At 36.1% G+C, this 20959-nt stretch overlaps 1 long non-coding RNA gene across 1 annotated transcript in view; it reads left to right on the plus strand.

Moving 5' to 3' along the window:
• The first annotated feature begins 594 nt into the window (after positions 1–594).
• Positions 595–20959, plus strand: part of LOC141277117 (uncharacterized) — a 28663-nt gene continuing 8298 nt past the window's right edge. Inside the window, exons 1-2 of the long non-coding RNA XR_012327878.1 lie at positions 595–632; positions 1653–1706. This is a non-coding gene — a long non-coding RNA (uncharacterized lncRNA). The remainder of the gene's footprint in view (positions 633–1652; positions 1707–20959) is intronic.

The raw sequence follows: 20959 nt of genomic DNA on the forward strand, positions 1-20959 counted from the left end.
GTGTAGGTTGCCTGAGGGCATCTGTTCCATGCACAGACAGGATGGGGTTAAAGTAGCAGCTGATTAGGCGGCTCTGGTTCACTCAGGCCAGGGCGAGGGGAGGAGTACGGAATGCGGGGCGAGCCTTTAGCGGCAGAGGCCAGTGTGACGTTGCAATAGCCTGAGGCACACCGTGGGTTCTCCCTCGGAAATTGTCCCTGGATCATGGGACCCTGGCAGTGGCGGGCTGCACAGGCTCCCTGGAGGGGAGGTGTGGATAGTGACCTGTGCTCGCACACAGGCTTCTTGTTGGCGGCAGCAGCAGCCTTAGCATCTCATGCCCGTCTCTGGTGTCCGTTCTGATAGCCGCAGCTCGACGCAGCTCGAACCCATCTCTGGAGCTTGTTCAGGCGGTGCTCGGAATCCCCTCTCCTCGCGCACCATGAAACAAAGAGGCAAGGAAAAATCTCTTGCCTCTTTGGCAGTTCCATACTTTTTCCCGGACACACTCTACTAACTGTGACGCACTAGCCCCCTTCAGGCTGTGTTCACACAGCCAACCCCAGTCCTCTCCCTGGATCTGACCAAAGCCCAAGCCTCAGCTCCCAGCCCCCGCCCGTCCCAGCGGGTGAGCAGACAAGCCTCTCGGGCTGGTGAGTGCTGGTCAGCATCGCTCCTCTGTGCGGGAATCTCTCCACTTTGCCCTCCACACCCCTGTGGCTGCACTCTCCTCGGCGGCTCTGAAGCTTCCCCCGCTCCACCACCCGCAGTCTCCGCCCGCAGTCTCCGCCCACGAAGGGGCTTCCTAGTGTGTGGAAACCTTTCCTCCTTCACAGCTCCCTCCCACTGGTGCAGGTCCCATCCCTATTCTTTTGTCTATTTTTTCTTTTTTCCTTTTGCCCTACCCAGGTATGTGGGGATTTTCTTGCCTTTTGGGAAGTCTGAGGCCTTCTGCCAGCATTCAGTAGGTGTTCTGTAGGAGTTGTTCCACATGTAGATGTAGTTTTGATGTATTTGTGGGGAGGAAGGTGATCTCCACATCTTACTCCTCCGCCATCTTGAAGGCGCCCCCCCTCAGACTTTATATCATTGATATTATTGACAACATGTATGAATTTAAAATATGTATTTTTAACATTGCAGACTACTGAGGAAAATTGTTTATTTTTTACACTATAAATAATATACTTTAAGCTGAGGAAATTCTACATTATAAAATGGTATAGTTTTTTGTAGGAAAAAAATAAGAGTACTGGATAGGCGTCTTGGTTTTCATATACTTCCCTATTACAGATGAGAAAATCTAAGTTCACAGAGACCAAGCAAAATTTCTAAGGCCATAAAGGAAGATGATTACAGAATGATTACCAAAAACCGAGGTTTCTGAGTCCAGGTCAGTTACTTACCCATCATGGCCTTGGATGCATTTGGTCATTTTTTTCCAAAACACTGGTTTGTTTAATGGGGCAAAAATGAATCAGTTGTTAGGCCAAGGGATCCACTCAAATCTGAGAGATTTATACAATGTTATGAGGGTATAAATTCCAAGTCTATATAGGGTAAATGAGGAAACTGAAGGCTATAGAAGTAATTTGGCCATAGTCACTCAGGAAGATAAGGACTGATGTAGAGACAGAAACAAGTTCTGCTTCCTGACCTATTTTCCTTCATAGGAAGCTTGATGGCATCCCTTCTGAGAGAAAAATCAAATGATACTATGTTTTCAGGTAAACAGATTTTGATCCACAAAATTCATAATTGTCTGTAATCTGGTCTCTATTTTGCTTTGCTTGTGTTTATTTTGATTTGTTTTTCATCCCTGCCATTAAGTTGGCTTATGCTTTTAAAATTTAGATTAAATAAAATTTAATATAAATTAAATAAGTGCCTTCCATGTGATGGGAATTATGCTGGCTATTTTCATATATCTTTTCTATCAATTCCTCATAGTAACATTGAATTTAGTTGCATTAGTCCCAATTAATAAGGACAATTATTGAAGCTATGACTTACATAGTCCACATTCAGAGCAGTTGGAATTCTAAAAAAAAAATGTGGTCTGACGATTGAAAAGTGATTTAAGGGTCTTTACTTACATTTTTAAAATGTTTGGGAAATCTCCCTTTATGCATTTATCCTGGAGACACCTTAGTAATGCACTGTAATTCTATGGTTTGTTTCTATTTGAAGTTCACAATAAGTTTTGAAGATTTCTTAGATTGTTAAATTGTGACCTGCAAGAAATATTAAAATAATCAGTTTCAAATACAATTTCACAAACAATAAATTTAGCTAAGGGAAAAACACCTATAAATATTTAAACTTGAAAGATGTCTTGTGACTGGTAATGGAATATTATGTGAGGTTTTATCTACTCCATAGCTCAAGTTCACTTTAGCAGATGTTGTATAAGCCTGTTAGGGACATAATCTCTCTAATCATTTCATTTTTCAGGAAGACTCCAGATGCTTGACTGTAACTGTACTCATGTTCTCAAAAGATGTGTCTTATTTCTGTAGAAACATAGACAATAAATTAAAGGAAGTGATTTTTGATACTATATTTAATGTAGTAACTGTACATGTTGAACATTCTTGACAAAGGAATTGTGAGTAATGGATTTATTCAGGCTTCCCAGAAATTTTATGAGTGTCTGGCCTCACCCTGTGATAAGCAGTAGTGATAGAAGGATGAATGAAGCAAAAACCCATCCTTCAAGGAACTTGCAAACTATTAAGGTAGACACACTTTGAAAAGATGATTTATAACACATTGAGATAAGAGATAAATGAAACTATATAATACCAAAGGAGGAAACAATATTTGCAATAGTGATCACAGCAATGTATTTTAACATTTATTGAGCTAGTAATATATGCCAGAGTTTTAAATGTTTTCTTTGACTTATCTCATTTATTCCAATTTGAAATCCTGTGATGGGTACTTTACCTAAATAATCTTTTTTAATCCACAATTTTTTTAAATAAATTTATTTATTTTTATTTTTGGCTGCATTGGGTTTTCGTTGCTGCACTTGGGCTTTCTCTAGTTGCGTCGAGCAGGGGCTGCTCTTCATGTGGTGCACAGGCTTCTCATTGCGGTGGCTTCTCTTGTTGTGGAGCACAGGCTCTAGGCATGCGGGCTTCAGTAGTTGTGGCTTGCGGGCTCTACAGCACTGGCTCAGTAGTTGTGGCGCAAGGGTTCAGTTGCTCTGCGGCATGTGGGATCTTCTCGGACCAGGGCTTGAACCCGTGTCCCCTGCATTGGCAGGCTGATTCTTAACCACTGCACCACCAGGGAAAGCCCCTTAATCCACAAATATTTACTGCACTTGTACAATAATTAATCTTATTTTACACATGAAGGCAGAAAGGTTTAGAGGGATTTAGTTGTCTAAGGTCACAAGGTAGATCACACAGTGAAACAGGGTAATTTGATGGGAGTTTAATAAAGGAGTTATCTATAAAGTTTGGGTAAATTTAGGAGAACAAGGGGTAGTAGTGTACCACTGGGCTACCTAGAGTAGGGAGTATGCAGTTTTGCCACCCACCTGTATATAGGGTCAGGAGCGGAAGGAGTTAAAGGAACCTGGAGAGATGTAACTGGATAAAGAGATCTATATGATAAAAGCTGTTGCATTTGGTAGGGGGTACCACAGTACCCAGGAGGAAAGGAGCCAGGGGCATAAATATCCCAACATCTCTCTTCCTTGGCTAAGAACTACTGTTGGTGCCTCCATGGCTAAAACCACCTGCAAGCCAGAGGTCAAGGGATAATTATGTAGTCCTAAGAAAGGTAGAGATTGGCTGGGAGTATATATGAGGCAGGGTAATTGGTACATAACCAAAAGAGTGGAGAAGAGCACACATTCAGAGGAAGGTAAGGTGTTCAACTGACTGAGGGTGAGGCTAAGCTGAAAGAGATGGGGCTGATGAAGAACTCTCTTTCATCACTTTTACATTCCTCCATAGCACCTTCATACTCATATCTTTAGCAAAATGTTTTTTTTCAAAGTTATATACATGAAAGTCATATGGGACAAATATGATAAAACATGAGTAAAGAAAGTTGACGTAGGGGAATATTGGGAAAATTTTGTCAGATAACCAGTGGCATTCACAACACTTCCATTTATTCATGGATATATATTGAATATCCACTATGAGTTTGGCCTTGCTCAAAAGGCTATTTATTTCTTCAGAGAGCTGTGAGTACAGATAAAAAGGACAAGTACATCAATGATTACAGTACCTCGTGAGAAGCGTATGTAAAACACACACACACACGATGCTATGGGAAGAAGAGAAGGACTTAATATTTTACAAATATCGTTTCACATAATCCTCACCACTATCTATAAAGGTGCTATTTTTATTGACATTTTACAAATGAGTTAAATGAAACTGAGATCAGTTAAGTAACTTATCTAAGATCTGAGAGCAAATAAATGCTACAATCATATCTGGTTCCAAAGTCCATGTTCAAATTCCTATTATAAAAATACTTCCCTTTGTGTCAGGCAACAAAGATAGATAATTTGGCGGTACTCAGAAAGTGGGGGTAAACTATGGTTGTGGATAGAGACAATGTCATGGGTTTTAAGCAGGTCATAATATTTTCCTTATGATGTAGTTGACTGTGTTCCGATCCTTTGGTCAGTTATTCATATTTTTTGAAAAATAAGCAAGGTATTATGTCCAATCTAATTCAGGTTTCACTAAAGATATAGGTGCATGTGTTCCATCCTGCTCATAAGGTTTCATAGCCCACTGCCTTTCTGCCTATGCTCAGTCCTCATATTAGAAGTTATTTATGTTCCTGGCACATCATATATTATCCACTATGACAACACTAATGTGCATAACCCTCTTTCGGCTCACTACACATTCATCTGTCATGTAGGACTCTCCATTTCTCCTAAAAAGACTAGTGAATGTTAACTCTTAAGGATAATTTTCTGCCATCAAGTATGAATGAGTATTCCATAATTAAGAATTATGGGAAATATTAAACCCACATTATGAAATAGAGTAAATAAAGCTTGGAAAATTGTCAATCTTTTGTTTGTCTCTCCATTCAATCATGACATCATATTCATGCTATTTTAGTCTTTGAAACCTTTTAAAATATAACTATAGGAAACTGCTATCATGTAGTTAAGAAAGACTGATAACACATTTGCCGTAATGCTACTTGACTTTTATTTTAATATTACAAAGCATTGTATAAGTAACTGCAGTAGAAAGAGATGCAGCAGAAAAATATTAGACATTTGAAGAAACAAAGAAATAAAGTAAATTTTATTTAGTACCTACTATGTGCCAGACAATACTGTTGTCATAAAATTATAGATTAGAAATGATTCAGAATTTTAAAAATGCTCCTATTATTTGTTGTTTTCGTCTGCATTTCTTAAATGGTTAATCCAGTTACTTTTTCACCATGCCAAATGGGTAAGTCCTCAGAAAAGGACGGATGATTTCAAAGAGAATATGAAGTTTTTTTCTTGGAATGTGCATTTCCTTTTAATGTAGAATTTCTTATCATATTTCCTAGCATTGCTCATATTTTCACATTTGAGAATTCTCCAAGGTCATAGTACTTTGACTGCTTTTTTTTCTGTCTTCTATTATCTATGTCCTAAATATCCAGTGTGAATTTCTTCACCAAATATTACTGATTTTTTTAGAAATATTACCGCTTAATGTCAAGCACAGCACTTTTACTGATTGGTATTTTTTTTTCCATTGGTTATATTCTTATTTTAAATGTGTTCTATTCTTTATTAGAATGTGAACTCTGTGCTTCTGATAATGGGAATAAAAAGACCTGAATCACTCCACAGTGTTGGTAATTAATCCCACCTGTTTTCAACACCAAGTTCCACACAGAATATTTATCACCTTGGTGATTTCAGTTATACTTCTCTAATTTGTTACCATTAATTAAAGTTTTAGTAATAGTGATGAGTTATTGACTTCTGAGCTCAAGGAAACAGCATAATATAGATGGAAGTATGGATGAATAAAATCATAGAAAGCTTTGTAGAAAAGTGTGATTAGAAAGAAGCAAAAACAAGAAAGAAAAAAATGAATTGAGAAACACTTATTGCTCCACTGCCATTTCTGAGTTATTGTATAGATATGGCAAAACTTGATCAAAGTGTTAGAATTTAATTCAAATTCTAAGTGAGCAAATAAATGACTTTTCTAATTAATGGTTCCCTTTCTTATAAGCACTTAAGTTTTGGAGAGGAGATGGAAAACAGAAGACTTCCTTGGGAAGTGGTCAGGATACTGAAGTAAATTATATAATTTTAATGTAGAAAAACCTCTAAAACACATTATTATAAAATTAATTATAACAACAATAAAAATAAACAACTAAGTCTGTGTTACATACACATATTTATTGTGAGGTCCCTATGATAGCTAGTTTTTCTTCATTCTCCACTTCACTCTACCCACAATTCTACTGGAGATGCAAAATAATTATAACTCATAGGTCATGCCCTCAAATAATTATTTTTTACTTGGAGGTCAAGGCTTAAACAAAAGCCAAGTGAATTAACGATAATGTGATCAGCATCAAATGTCATAGAGTTCAAAGGAGCAAGATCATTGTGAAGTTACATGGTCACAGGAAAATTCTTGGGGGATTGGTGTTCTAAGGATGAAAATTCCTGGGGGGATTGGAAAATTCCCCTGGGGGACTGGTGTTCTAAGGATGTGCAGAGTTTAATAACAACTCTAACAGTGACAACAGATATGTATTGAGCATTCCTCTATGTGCTAGACAATATTTATTATATAAATTTTATTGATGAGGATATTGAGTCATAGATAAAATAACTGGCTCAGAGAGAGTGAGATGAGAGTTATTTTATTCGGGGAAAACAATTAAGAAAGTGGTGTGCAGGTGATGTTCTTAGTGTGCATCATTTTTTTCATAGTTACTCTCCACCATCTAGAGCAAAAACTTGATGTTGGGAGTCATGGAATCTACGTTTAGAGATGCACTGATGAGGACTTTGATTGATAGATAGGCAAGGGATTAAAATTTAATCTGGAATCAGTACTTTAGAACAATTAATACAACCATGAGTTGGCAGAGTTTGAGTGGTCGGTGACTGATTCATTAGAAAGCTGATTCTGTTAAGTATCTAATTTTAAATCGTGGCATTGAGGACTGATAGGAAATCATAGTCATGGCAGTCAGGAAGACTTGGAAGAAACACACTCATTGAAAATGCAAACAGAGGAATAAAAATGTATACAGGATAATGACTCAGATAAGGGTGAGAAGAAGAACACTGGCTGAACATCTATTATAAGCCAACAACTGTAATTATTAATTAAGTTGTAACTTCTTCAAGCTTCTCACAAAGTCTCCATGAAAACCATGAGTATTGCCAATGAATATATCAAAACTAATATGGCTCAGAGAATACCCTGCACAAGTTTATACAGCTCAGATATGGGAGAGTTGGATTTTCTTGAGCCCAATCACCTCAAAATCTAAAGTTATTTCCAATTCTCCAGGCATCCCTCCTGAGGCATTGAAAGGTATTAGCTTAATTAAAATCTTAAGAATGTGCCCAAACTGGCATGAGTAAGGCTATAAAATGGGGTTTTTGAAGTACCCTCAGATAAACAGAAAGCTCTGTAATTTACATTTCATCACATCAGCCTTAATTACAGTGTAACATGTTGACATTGGTTGAGTAATCTTCATTTTATATTTTTTTGCCCTTAGTCCATCTTGTTCTTATTTCTATAATATTGTTTGAATAGTTTCTAGATTGGACCCAAAAGCATTCTATGTAGGAAGTTATGGCTAAAACATTCATCTTAACATCTCTTCTCCTTATGGAAATGCAGATTCTCTCTTGTGAAGCGAACTAATTAATGTCCTTTTCCTGCACAATATACAAATGGCACATAAATATTTAATGGCCTGGTTTAGCATTTTTATTAGACTCTATGATACATCAAACTATACACTGTTTAAAAGCTGAATCTAAATGATACCATGCTTTCGAAAACCCCATCATGTATGATGTATTTTACCAATAAAATTTAAAGAAAACATTTAGGCTGTACTGAGAATAAACTATTATTCTTTACTTATTCTATGACTTGAACTTGAGCATTCACCAATAACTCTTGATGCTTTTATTAGTAGTAAGTAATACTGGATGAGCCAGATAGGACATAAAATTACCCAAGATTATCCTATATAATGTGATCAGTCCTGCCTTTTAAGAATTCCCTGGAGATAAGCCTAGGAAAGTGTTCAATAGTTTTGAGATTACCTCTTCAAAAGCGCCATCTCCTCATTTCAACTTTAGCTATCTGCCTTCCCATTGTCCATTCTCCTTTAGTCTCTAGATGTTCCTACATCTAATTCTGCCCTCTTGAGGTATCAGGTTTTTAGGGTTTGCTTTCAGAATTTCCAAATATCCTCTGCTGTTGCAGACTGCAATGAGCCAACAACTTCTCAGCAAGGTCTCACCACCACTATAAGCACCTAGTCTTCATCATCGTTTTGGGTTCACCATACTACTGGTTCTACTCTTTCAGACAAACCATGTTTAGGAATACTAGTTCTATGAGCTGTCTTCAAACTCCCCATATGGTTGAAAGCTTTGACAAGTGGTTTATATGTGGCCCAACTTATAATTTATGTGAAATGTTAACAGTGAGGTTCAACCAAAAGAAGACACAAAGACAAATCCTATCAATTTCACCTTCAATTTTCTTGTAGCTCAACGTGGGGTCTGACCTCCAAACCTAACACAGCTAAGTTGATAACCAGTTATTAAAATGGTAAATGATTCTAATATTTTGTCCTATTTAAGGAATTAGTATTCTAAAGATTATTTGCTTTTAAGAATTTTGATGGTATACAATACACTGACAACATGTGGAGAAAAACTGATAAAGGGCAGAAAGTACAATTAATGAACCCTGGAGTAGAGCTTTCCAAGAGGAGGAAAAATAAATATCTAGGTCTAATATTCACTATCCAAATGTCACTGTACTATCTTTGTGTTCCCAGTTGAAAAAATGTCAGAGTAGAGGCCTGAGAAGAGGTTTCTTCAGGTACCTTAAGTGTTACATAAGGACCAGTCATTGGATCTTTTGAGAATCTAAAACTTAGAGCATGTGTGGAATTCAGGGAGATTGATTTTGTGATGTTATGAGAACTGTTGTTGCTGTTTTTTACTTAGACGAATCTCTAAAAATATAACAACCATGCCAAAGAGTCCCTATGTTGCCGATCCATTAAAGTGTTCATGGTCAGGATACTAGAGGATGCCTGAAGCAGAGAATGGTATGGATAAGTGATTATAAAGCTTTTTCCCAAACCTAAGATGTTGTGACGTTCACTTTATAAATGGTTTGAGTTATACTAACCTAGATTTGGAACCCCCTAGCTGATATATCAGAAAGTTTTTCCCAATTATACTAAACAAGTTGCAGGGCCCAAATGCAGCATGTTACTTCATGTTTCCTTGCCTTTATTAATTATGTTCCTTTCACCTATGATGTCTTACTCTTCTTTGCTAATTTTTCTTTCTTCCGTGAAGATTCCTGTGAGTGGTTAAGTATATTAGCATTATTTACTTACAGAGTATTTGGGGGTTTATTTCATAGCTCGAGGCATAGTAGTTGTTCAGTAATCATCTGCTTTTGTCATTTTGTTGCTATATCTTCCTCAACGGAAAACCTTTCTTGACCTCACCCTTCCCATATCCAGCTCAAAGACTCAAGTACTATTTGTCAAGCTGTTGGTTTTTTCTACTCTTGTTGTTTCTATTGTTATTATTATTATTACTAGATACTTCTTAGTAAATCACAGATTAGGCAAGTGGGGATATATACATAGGAGCAAATTAAAATATGTATATTTTTAATTTTATAGAATATCATGTTTCTTTGTAGAACCAGTCTTGTTTGTTATTATATTGGCATAATTATGGTATTAAACCATCATAAACTTTTATGCCTGGATGTAGGTCTGTTGGTGAATACCTCTTGGGGGTACTATTTACATCTACATTTAATGCAAATGAAAGTCTATGGAAAACAATGTCACCTCTAAACATGTGCAGTAATGTAGCATTGCCTGGGATGTGTCCCAGAAATTGGGTCGTTACCAAACTCACTTAACTTCATATAGGTACCTTAAGACTCAACAAATTTATAAAACAGGACCCATTTTACACAGTTATTTAGTTGGGTGAAATCTGATCTTTCCTTTGTTCAATGCTGATCCAGACTCTGTTTCATGATGAGAAGAGACATTGCATACAAAAGGCCCCATTATGCTGTCAGAATCGCAATTTATGGTCATGGCTCACTTTACCTACATAATTAAAATATTGTTCACATATATATAACTTTTCCATTGTGGATATTATGGCTAGAAAGCCAAGAGGTCACTCCTTTATCTTTGACATGCTATTCCATCACACATATCAGTAAGCCAAAGAAAAGAGGGAAAAGGAAAGAAAGTGAGATCAAAATTCTATTTCCTGGTTGGCTTGATTTATTTTGCTGCCTGTCTCCATGTCTTTGTTTCCTTTGTTGGGTTTTTTCCTATGGTGGGTTTTTTTTTTCATCGCTTTTGAGTCATAAGATTGAAGAATCAGGTAATAAAAGCTTTACACATTCAAACCTATGATTGAATGTCTTATACAATTTCATGGGAATAACAGTTCCCCCAAAGAACTGTGAACCCAGGGGTCCAAGATTAAGTATTCTCACTCTATGAATTTTATATTCTGGCTGAGGAGGTTGTGTGAATACCATGCAGCAATCTGTCACAAATGTTCATTGCCCATATGCTGAATATGGGATTCCCAGGTTTTTTGACTAGTTCAGCTCATGCTGTCTATATATGACATACTTGGTGTCACATTAGTATAACTATGGCATTAGAAGGTCATAAACTTGTATGCCTGGACATAGGTCTGCCCAGTGCACACCTCCTGGTGGTACTATTTAAATACATATACTACAGAGCATGCAAACCCAAGTTCCTGGAGCACAATGTAACCCCTAAAGTTGTGTAATAATGCAACAATACAGGAAGTATGGTTTTTCCAGGAAAATTCACCCCAGGCCAAATTTGTCTGGATGTCAAAGAAAAAACACTGCCATGCTGAACTGGAGTCTAATGAAGTTTATACTCTTGATTATGAAGAGATTTTTATTACACTCACTCCAACAAAATGTTAAATAAGGGTGATGCAAAACATAAACATGATATCTATATAGTTAAACACTTTGGATAATTTTAAAGTTCACAGCTTATGTTTTAAAACTATGTACTTGCTTCTATATCATATTCAACTTCCAATAGGTTTACTCATTTGAAGAATTCCTTTGAAACTAGAGAAAAGAGAACAGGATTAAAAAAAATTGTAACAGCTAATGTTTAAATCCTTTTGCAAACACCATAAGCATAACAGAGTGTTAAAATATGTCAATCATATTTAATTCACCAAGATTTTCAAGTATACCATTGTACCGGAAATAATTTCATATAAGGTTCTAATTTCAAACCTGAACATCTTAACATATGATTTGAACTAACTCTCCTCATACTAAAATAAAAATATCTACATATTTGAAGAGGAAAAAAACTTCTTTAAAGTTATATTTTCTTAAACTTACAATGAATAATTTACTTGCTAAACAATGGCATATTGTTTCTAATTTATCGAGAGGCAAAATTAAACTACGGACAAATGAGATTCATTCCACCAAAACTTTTTTGTTAAAAGGTAGATTTCATTACAGAATGTTTAAGTGCCGTCAAAAGAGCTTAAAGCACACATGCTACTTTGGTGTTCATGATAATTAGAACACATCACAAATCTTTAAGTATCCTGAAAATCAATGTTATTTCACAGTTATGCTGTAATGGGAGGAGGACTTAAATCATTGTTTCACCTTAAGAGTGAAAAATCAATTATTTCCTTTTCTTGACTACAAATATCCATATCATCAGGATAAGTAATATATTGCAATTATATTACTACCAGAAAAACAGAGAAAACCCTTTTTGTATATTATTGTAATCTATCCTTTCTAATTATTATTTAGCATAATATGCTTTTATGGCTTCACAATCAGATAGCTCCTAGCACCAAACCCCAACTCTACCATTTCCTAATTATATGCCTTTGGCACGTTATCTTGACTCTGAAACCCAGCTTTCTCGCATGCAAAATGAAATTAAGTATACCTATTGCTTAAGGTTGCTTTGAGGATAGACTACAGTAGTACATTTTATAAAACACTTAGCACTGATTTTTTAGTTAAAAATGACAGTATAAGGACTTTTTTATTTCTCTCTCATTTATGATACATCCAAGTCAAGAACAATAATAATACTACCATCAGAATATATAATATCAATAGCAAAACAGAATGGAAAGTAATGCTCTATTATTATTATTTTTTAACATCTTTATTGGAGTATAATTGCTTTACAATGGTGTGTTAGTTTCTGCTTTATAACAAAGTGAATCAGTTATACATATACATATGTTCCCATATCTCTTCCCTCTTGTGTCTCCCTCCCTCCCACCCTCCCTATCCCACCCCTCCAGGCGGTCAAAAGCACCGAGCTGATCTCCCTGTGCTATGCGGCTGCTTCCCACTAGCTATCTACCTTACGTTTGGTAGTGTATATATGTCCATGCCTCTCTCTCGCTTTGTCACACCTTCCCCTTCCCCCTCCCCATATCCTGAAGTCCATTCTCTAGTAGGTCTAGTAGGACACAGTCTTTATTCCTGTCTTACCCCTAGGTTCTTCATGACAGTTTTTTTTTTTTTCTTAAATTCCATATATATGTGTTAGCATATGGTATTTGTCTCTCTCTTTCTGACTTACTTCACTCTGTATGACAGACTCTAGGTCTATCCACCTCATTACAAATAGCTAAATTTCGTTTCTTTTTATGGCCGAGTAATATTCCATTGTATATATGTGCCACATCTTCTTTATCCATTCATCCGATGATGGACACTTAGGTTGAGTCCATCTCCGGGCTATTGTAAATAGAGCTGCAATGAACATTTTGGTACATGACTCTTTTTGAATTATGGTTTTCTCAGGGTATATGCTCAGTAGTGGGATTGCTGGGTCATATGGTAGTTCTATTTGTAGTTTTTTAAGGAACCTCCATACTGTTCTCCACAGTGGCTGTATCAATTTACATTCCCACCAACAGTGCAAGAGGGTTCCCTTTTCTCCACACTCTCTCCAGCATTTATTGTTTCTAGATCTTTTGATGATGGCCATTCTGACTGGTGTGAGATGATATCTCATTGTAATTTTGATTTGCATTTCTCTAATGATTAGTGATGTTGAGCATTCTTTCATGTGTTTGTTGGCAGTCTGTATATCTTCTTTGGAGAAATATCTATTTAGGTCTTCTGCCCATTTTTGGATTGGGTTGTTTGTTTTTTTGTTATTAAGCTGCATGAGCTGCTTGTAAATTTTGGAGATTAATCCTTTGTCAGTTGCTTCATTTGCAAATATTTTCTCCCATTCTGAGGGTTGTCTTTTTGTCTTGTTTATGGTTTCCTTTGCTGTGCAAAAGCTTAAGTTTCATTAGGTCCCATTTGTTTATTTTTGTTTTTATTTCCATTTCTCTAGGAGGTGGGTCAAAAAGGATCTTGCTGTGATTTATGTCATAGAGTGTCCTGCCTATGTTTTCCTCTAAGAGTTTTATAGTGTCTGGCCTTACATTTAGGTCTTTAATCCATTTTGAGCTTATTTTTATGTATGGTGTTAGGGAGTGATCTAATCTCATACTTTTACATATACCTGCCCAGTTTTCTCAGCACCACTTATTGAAGAGGCTGTCCTTTCTGCACTGTACATTCCTGCCTCCTTCATCAAAGATAAGGTGACCATATGTGCGTGGGTTTATCTCTGGGCTTTCTATCCTGTTCCATTGATCTATATTTCTGTTTTTGTGCCAGTACCATACTGTCTTGATTACTGTAGCTTTGTAGTATAGTCTGAAGTCAGGGAACCTGATTCCTCCAGCTCCATTTTTCATTCTCAAGATTGCTTTGGCTATTCGGGGTCTTTTGTGTTTCCATACAAATTGTACAATTTTTTGTTAAGGTTCTTTGAAAAATGCCAGTGGTAGTTTGGTAGGGATTGCATTGAATCTGTAGATTGCTTTGGGTAGTATAGTCATTTTCACAATGTTGATTCTTCCAATCCAAAAACATGGTATATCTCTCCATCTATTCGTATCATCTTTAATTTCTTTCATCAGTGTCTTATAATTTTCTGCATACAGGTCTTTTGTCTCCTTAGGTAGGTTTATTCCTAGATATTTTATTCTTTTTGTTGCAGTGGTAAATGGGAGTGTTTTCTTGGTTTCACTTTCAGATTTTCATCATTAGTGTATAGGAATGCCAGAGATTTCTGTGCATTAATTTTGTATCCTGCTACTTTACCAAATTCATTTATTAGCTCTAGTAGTTTCTGGTAGTATCTTTAGGATTTTGTATGTATAGTATCATGTCATCAGCAAACAGTGACAGCTTTACTTCTTCTTTTCCGATTTGGATTCCTTTTATTTCCTTTTCTTCTCTGATTGCTGTGAATGCTCTATTATTAATGGAATTAGGGAAGGAGAAATCCATGGCTATCAGCCATTAAGAAAAATAGTCTTTGAAACATAGAGAAATTTGGGCCACAAGAAAAATGGAGGGAACTTGAGAGTTGACTTAGAATACCTCAGTTCAGAAGCAAGATGGAAATTTCCCTGAAATAAGTATCAAGATCCAGAATTATTTACAAAGGTAAAACCTAGTGATATCAAGATACCATGGCATGAAAGAAATCAATACCACAGAATGGCACCAGAGATAGCACCAGCTGAGGTTAAGACTCTGCAAGTCAACAACCAAGATTTTCTGCGACCCAGGCCCCTGTGAACTGAGAAGGCAGATTGTGAGTTGAAGTGAGAAAGGAAGGGGAGTAGAGACTACCAGATCATTTCACCACCACAATCCAGTGCTTCAAGACCCACTGACATGATACCCAGAGCAGAGATGTCCTTTTTTCTTTTTTTTTTTTTCGGTACGCAGGCCTTTCACTGTTGTGGCCTCTCCCGTTGCAGAGCACAGGCTCCGGACGCACAGGCTCAGCGGCCATGGCTCACGGGCCCAGCCGCTCCGCGGCATGTGGGGTCTTCCCGGACCAGGGCACAAACCCGTGTCCCCTGCATCGGCAGGCGGACTCTCAACCACTGCGCCACCAGGAAAGCCCAGAGATGTCCTTTTGAGGCAGAAGACAGAACAAAATAGGTTACAGAGTTTTTTCGACGTAAAATTAATGATTGCTTTTTTATAATTTTTCAGCAAATAAGCAGCAACTAGCTTCATCCATTCAAAATGGAGCTATGTAGGACCTTGGAGAGATCAAGTTTCCTCTGTTGGTTACTGCCAATGCGCATATGTGCAGTTGTGTGTGTGTGTTTGTATGTATTTTTGCACATACATACTTCGTATTTTCAATGTAGATTGAGAAAGATGATTATTTGCTAATGTAGTATGGCTGCTCCAGACAATAAATCAGAGGATTAAAACCAAGGGGGGAAAGTGGTGGGGGGTGGTGGTGGTGGTGTGATGAATTGGGAGATTGGGATTGACATGTATACACTAATGTGTATAAAATTGATGACTAATAAGAACCTGCTGTATAAAAAAATAAAATTTAAAAATTAAAAAAATAGAGAAGAGAGTGTTACACAGATCTTCAAAATGTACAGTTCTAATCTGTAATAAAAGAGCATCTCAAATCTAAAAAAAAAAAAAAAAAAGAAAAGGAAGTGTGAAATGAATAAAAAAGCTGACCTTCCAGCAAATAAAAGGGGACTCCTGCTGCTGACTGTTTGAGCTGTAAACTGGCCCCTGGATTCAGACGGAGATACCTGCTCTTCTTGGGTCTCAAGACTGCCTGGCTTTCAGACTGGAAATTACATCATTAGCCCTCCTCGTTCTCAGGCCTTTGGACTTGGGACAGAAACTACACATCGGCTCCTGGGTGTCCTGCTTGCCAACTCACCCTTCAGATCTTGGGACTTGTCAGCCTCCATCATTTCACGATCCAACCTATTCCTTATAATAAGTCATATGTACGTGTGTATATATATATATATATATATAATTCATTCCAGGTGGACGAGGCTTTCTGTTTTATAATTTGGGGTTTGTTTCTTTTTGGTTTTAATTGTAATAAGGTCATAGTATTTATATTACTTCAATCACACACATACACAACACACACACAATCTTACTGTTTCTATAACCATACTGTTTTGGGGGAAAAGAGGGAACTTATTTTGGCTTGAGAGATATGTAAATCTCCTTCCTATTATTAATGCTTCTGATTTGTCCTTGCATCTCCAGCGGCCTCTGTGGTTGCTATGGTGTTGCTTACTGCCCTGAACCATGTGCCTATACTAAACTGCTAAATCAGAGAGAAATAAATTTTAATTTTCTTGGAAAAAAGAACAAATCAAGGACCAAGAGAATGCAGACAATCACAATCAAGTGAAGAGCACCCAAAAAAATAAAAAAGAAAGAAAATTATTTCTTTCCTTACTTTGAAGTCTGTTCTGTCTAAAATTGATATATCAATAGCTACCTTTGCCTTTTTCTGATTACTGTCAGCATGGTATAATTTTCTCCACTCATACTTTTAATCTACACGTGTCTTTGTATTTAAAGTGGGTTTCTTGAAAATACTAGTGGGATCATGTCTTTTCATACACTTTGCAGTTTCTGTCTTTTAATTTGTGCATTTAGAACATTGACATTCAAAAGTGATTATTGATACAGTTGAAGTAATATCTACCACAATTATTATTGGTTTCTATTTCTTGCCCTTGTTCTTTGTTCTTACTTTTGTCTTCCACCCTATTTCTGCCTTTTATTGTTTTAACTGAGCATTTAATATGATCCCATTTTCTCTTACTTCCTTATATGTCAGTTATACTTCTTTTTTTAAACTTTTTTAATTGGTTGGCCTAGAGTTTGCAATATATACATTTATAGCTAATTACAGTTAGTCCAAGTCCACTTTCAAATAACATGATACCACTTAATGGGTAGTGTAAGTACTTTATAGTAACAAAATAATTCTAATTCTTTCTTCCTTTCTCCTGTATCATTGCTATCATTCATTTCACTTATATATAAGCATATACATAAGAGATATATATAAGCATATGTAATGTAATACTTGCTTTTATTTTTCAAGAAACTGTTATTTGTCAAATTAATTAAGAATAAAAAAAAGTTTTTATTTCCCTTTACTTATTCCTTCTTGAACGCTTTTTCTTTCTGTCTGTAGATCTGAGCTTATTATTTTCCTTCTCTCTAAATAACTTCTTCTAGCATTTCTTTCAAGGCAGATCTACCGGCAACACATTCCACCAATTTTTATTTGCCTGAGAAAGACTTTGTTTCCTTCACTTTTGAAGGATAATTTTGCAGGATACAGAATTCTAGGCCGATGTTTTTTTTTTTTTTTTTTTTTCCTCTCTCTCAACACTTCAAATATTCAATCTTCACTCTTCTCGTTTGAATGGTTTCTGAGGAGTAGTCAGATGTACTTCTTATCTTTGCTCCTCTATAGGTTATGTGTTCCCCCACTCTGGCTTCTTTCAAGATTTTTCCTTTATATTTGATTTTCTAAAGTTTGAATATGATATACCTACATGTAGTTTTTTTTTAATTTTTTTTTTGGCATTTATCTTGCCTAACATACTCTGAGCTTCCTGGATATTTGCTTTGGCATCTGATATTAATTTGGGGAAATTCTCTGTCATCATTGCTTGAAATATTGCTTCTCTTCTTTTCTTCTGGTATTACCCTTTTGCATATGTCACACCCTGTGTAGTTGTTCTACAGTTCTTGGATATTCTGCTGTGTTATTTTAGTCTTTTTCATCTTTGCTTTTTTGTTTTAGAAGTTTCAATTGTCATATGTTCAAGCTCAGAGATCCTTTCCTCTGCTGTGTCTAGTCCAAGAATAAGCTTATCAAAGGCATTCTTCACTTCTGTTACGGTATTTTTGAACTCTACCATTTCATTTTGATTCTCTCTTGGAATTCCCACCTCTCTGCTTACATAATCTCTCTCTTCTTGCTTGTTGTCTACTTTTACCATTAGAGTCATTAGCATATTAATCATAGTTTGTTTTCATTCCTAGTTTGATAATTTCAACATTCCTGCCATATCTGACTCTGGTCTTGATGTTTGTTCAGTCTTTGCAAACTGTGCTTTTTGTCTTTTAGTATGCCTTATACTTTTTTGTTGAAATCCAGACATGATTTACCCAGTGTTGGTTCCTGTGGAAGCTTCTGTTTGTGTGTTTCTGCTCTTGGTGACTTGTGATTTTCTGTATCCCTCCGTCTTCCTCTCCAATTCTGGGGACAGCTAGGTGCTCTATAACTCACTTCTCTGACAGATCTAAGAACAGTTTTTGATTTTTCCAATTAATTAATCTTTTTACTTATTGTTAGGCTGGAGTGGCAACTTTCAAGCTCCTTACATGATGGTTATATAGTTTTTATTTTTACTTGATCGCTATTCCTATGAGCTTAATCAACTTTATTATTTAAAATATCCAACATATGGTGTTGTTAATTTTCTCTATCTTTCGTTGTCTATTAATTCCACTTCTTGCAATTAATTTTCTTCCTTCTACTCACTGTAAATTTAATTTGCTCATTTTTATAGCTTCATAAAATAGAAATTTAGATCATTGATTTTAAGCATTTTTTCTTTTCTATTGTGAGCATTTAAAGCTCTAAATTTCCCTCTAAGCACTCACTCCTTAGCTGCATTCTACGAACTGAAAATACATTCTGTTTTCATTATCATTCTGTTCAAAATAGTTGCTAACTTTTCTTATTACTTCTTTGTACAATGATTTATTTAGAAGGATTTTCTTCACTTTCCAACTATTTTCTGTTTACCTTTTTATTATAGATTTCTAATTTAATTCATTTTTTGTCAGAAAGCATGCTCTGTAAGATTACAATATATTGAAATTTACTGAGACTTACCATATGGCTTGACATAAGGATTATTTAGTTATCATTCCATTGCATTTAAAAAGAATATAAATTTTGCGTTACTTGGGTGGCATTTTGATTAGGTAAACATGGTTGTTATTGTTCATTTTTACAGATTTTTTTTGTCTAGTTTTCCAATCAATTATTGAGAAAGGGATGTTAACATCTCCACATCTGATTATAGATTTATGTATTGAACCATTGAGTTCTGTCAGCTTTTCTTCATGTACTGTTAAGCTCTGTTAGTCTGCACCTACACATTTTTGCCTGTTAAGTTTTCCTGGTGAATTGATCCATTTATCATAAAGAAACAGTCCCCATTATCTCTGGGTACACAACTTGTCTTGAAGTCTATTTTCCCTGAAATTAATATAGGTTTCCCTGGTTCCTAATGCTTACTATTTGAAATATATATATTTCCCCATTCATTTACTTTCAGGTTTTCTATCCTTATATATAAAGTGTGTGTCTCATAAATAGCATACTGTTACATAGTTGAGCCTTGATTTAAAAATCCAATCTGATGATCTCTGCCTTTTCGATGGACTATTTAACATGTTTTATTAATTTGTGTGTGTGTGTGTTTCCTATTTTTCCCTTTTAATTCCTCTGTTAGCTATTTAGCTCTAATTTGTTATTTTTATAGTGGTTGCCCTGGGAATTGCAATAGGTATCCTGTATCACATGAAAATGTATTTTACATTGTATTACCTCACATAAAATGAAAGAGTCTTGTATACTTTTGTATAATTCTACTTATTCTCTTCTATCCATCATTTATGCTCTTGTTGTCATATCTATTACACTAACTATATTATAAATCTTACAGTGCAGAGACACAATCTTGCTTAAAATAATTCTATATTATTCAAGTGATTAAGATAATAAAGTATATAGAAATATGTAATATTTGACACTTGCTCACATATGTAACGTTTGTGGTGCTCTTTTTCCTTCCTGCAAATCTGAGTTTCCATATTCTTTCTCTTTCAGCTGCCATTTAGTGCATGTCTGTTGGCAAGAGTTTTATTTACTTTAGTTTTTATCTGTTCTAAAAACATCATTATTCTGGGGCTTCCCTGGTGGCGCAGTGGTTGAGAGTCCGCCTGCCGATTCAGGGGACACGGGTTTGTGCCCTAGTCCGGGAAGATCCCACATGCCGTGGAGCGGCTGGGCCCGTGAGCCATGGCTGCTGAGCCTGTGCGTCTAGAGCCTGTGCTCCGCAACTGGAGAGGCCACAGCAGTGAGAGGTCCGCGTACTGCAAAAAAAAAAAAAAAAAAAAAAAAAAAAAAAAAATCATTATTCTGCTTTTACCCTTGAAGGATATGTAGCTACATATAGACTACTGAATTTGTACTTTTTTTTCTTTTCCTCTTTTGAAAATGTGATTCCAGTGTTCTGGCATCTGCTGACCCACGTCAGCCATCATTTGTATCGTGTCCCTTGCGTGTAATGTGTGCTTATTTTAGCTCTCATTTTGGGGTAACATTTTGTTTTACAATAATTACAGACTCACAGAGAGTTGAAAAATTTTACAGAGAGTTTCCATGTGCCTATTACCCAGCTTTTTAAATTGTCATGCAGAATCTTACATAATTATAATGCATCCTCAAAACCAGGAGGTTGATTGGCATGGAATACAATCTGATCTCACTCAGGTTTCATGAGATTTTACATGCACTTTCATTTTTGTGCTATGTTTTGATAGAATGACTAATGGCCCTCCAAAAAAATAAAAGAACTACATCCTAATCTCTGTGACTTGTGAATAGTATCTTATATGGTCTTTGCAGTTGTGGTTAACTTAAAGATCTTGAGATGGTGAGGTTATCCTTGATTATCCCAATGGAC

Source organism: Tursiops truncatus, chromosome 19 (genome assembly GCF_011762595.2).
Source record: "Tursiops truncatus isolate mTurTru1 chromosome 19, mTurTru1.mat.Y, whole genome shotgun sequence".
Classification (NCBI taxonomy): domain Eukaryota; kingdom Metazoa; phylum Chordata; class Mammalia; order Artiodactyla; family Delphinidae; genus Tursiops; species Tursiops truncatus.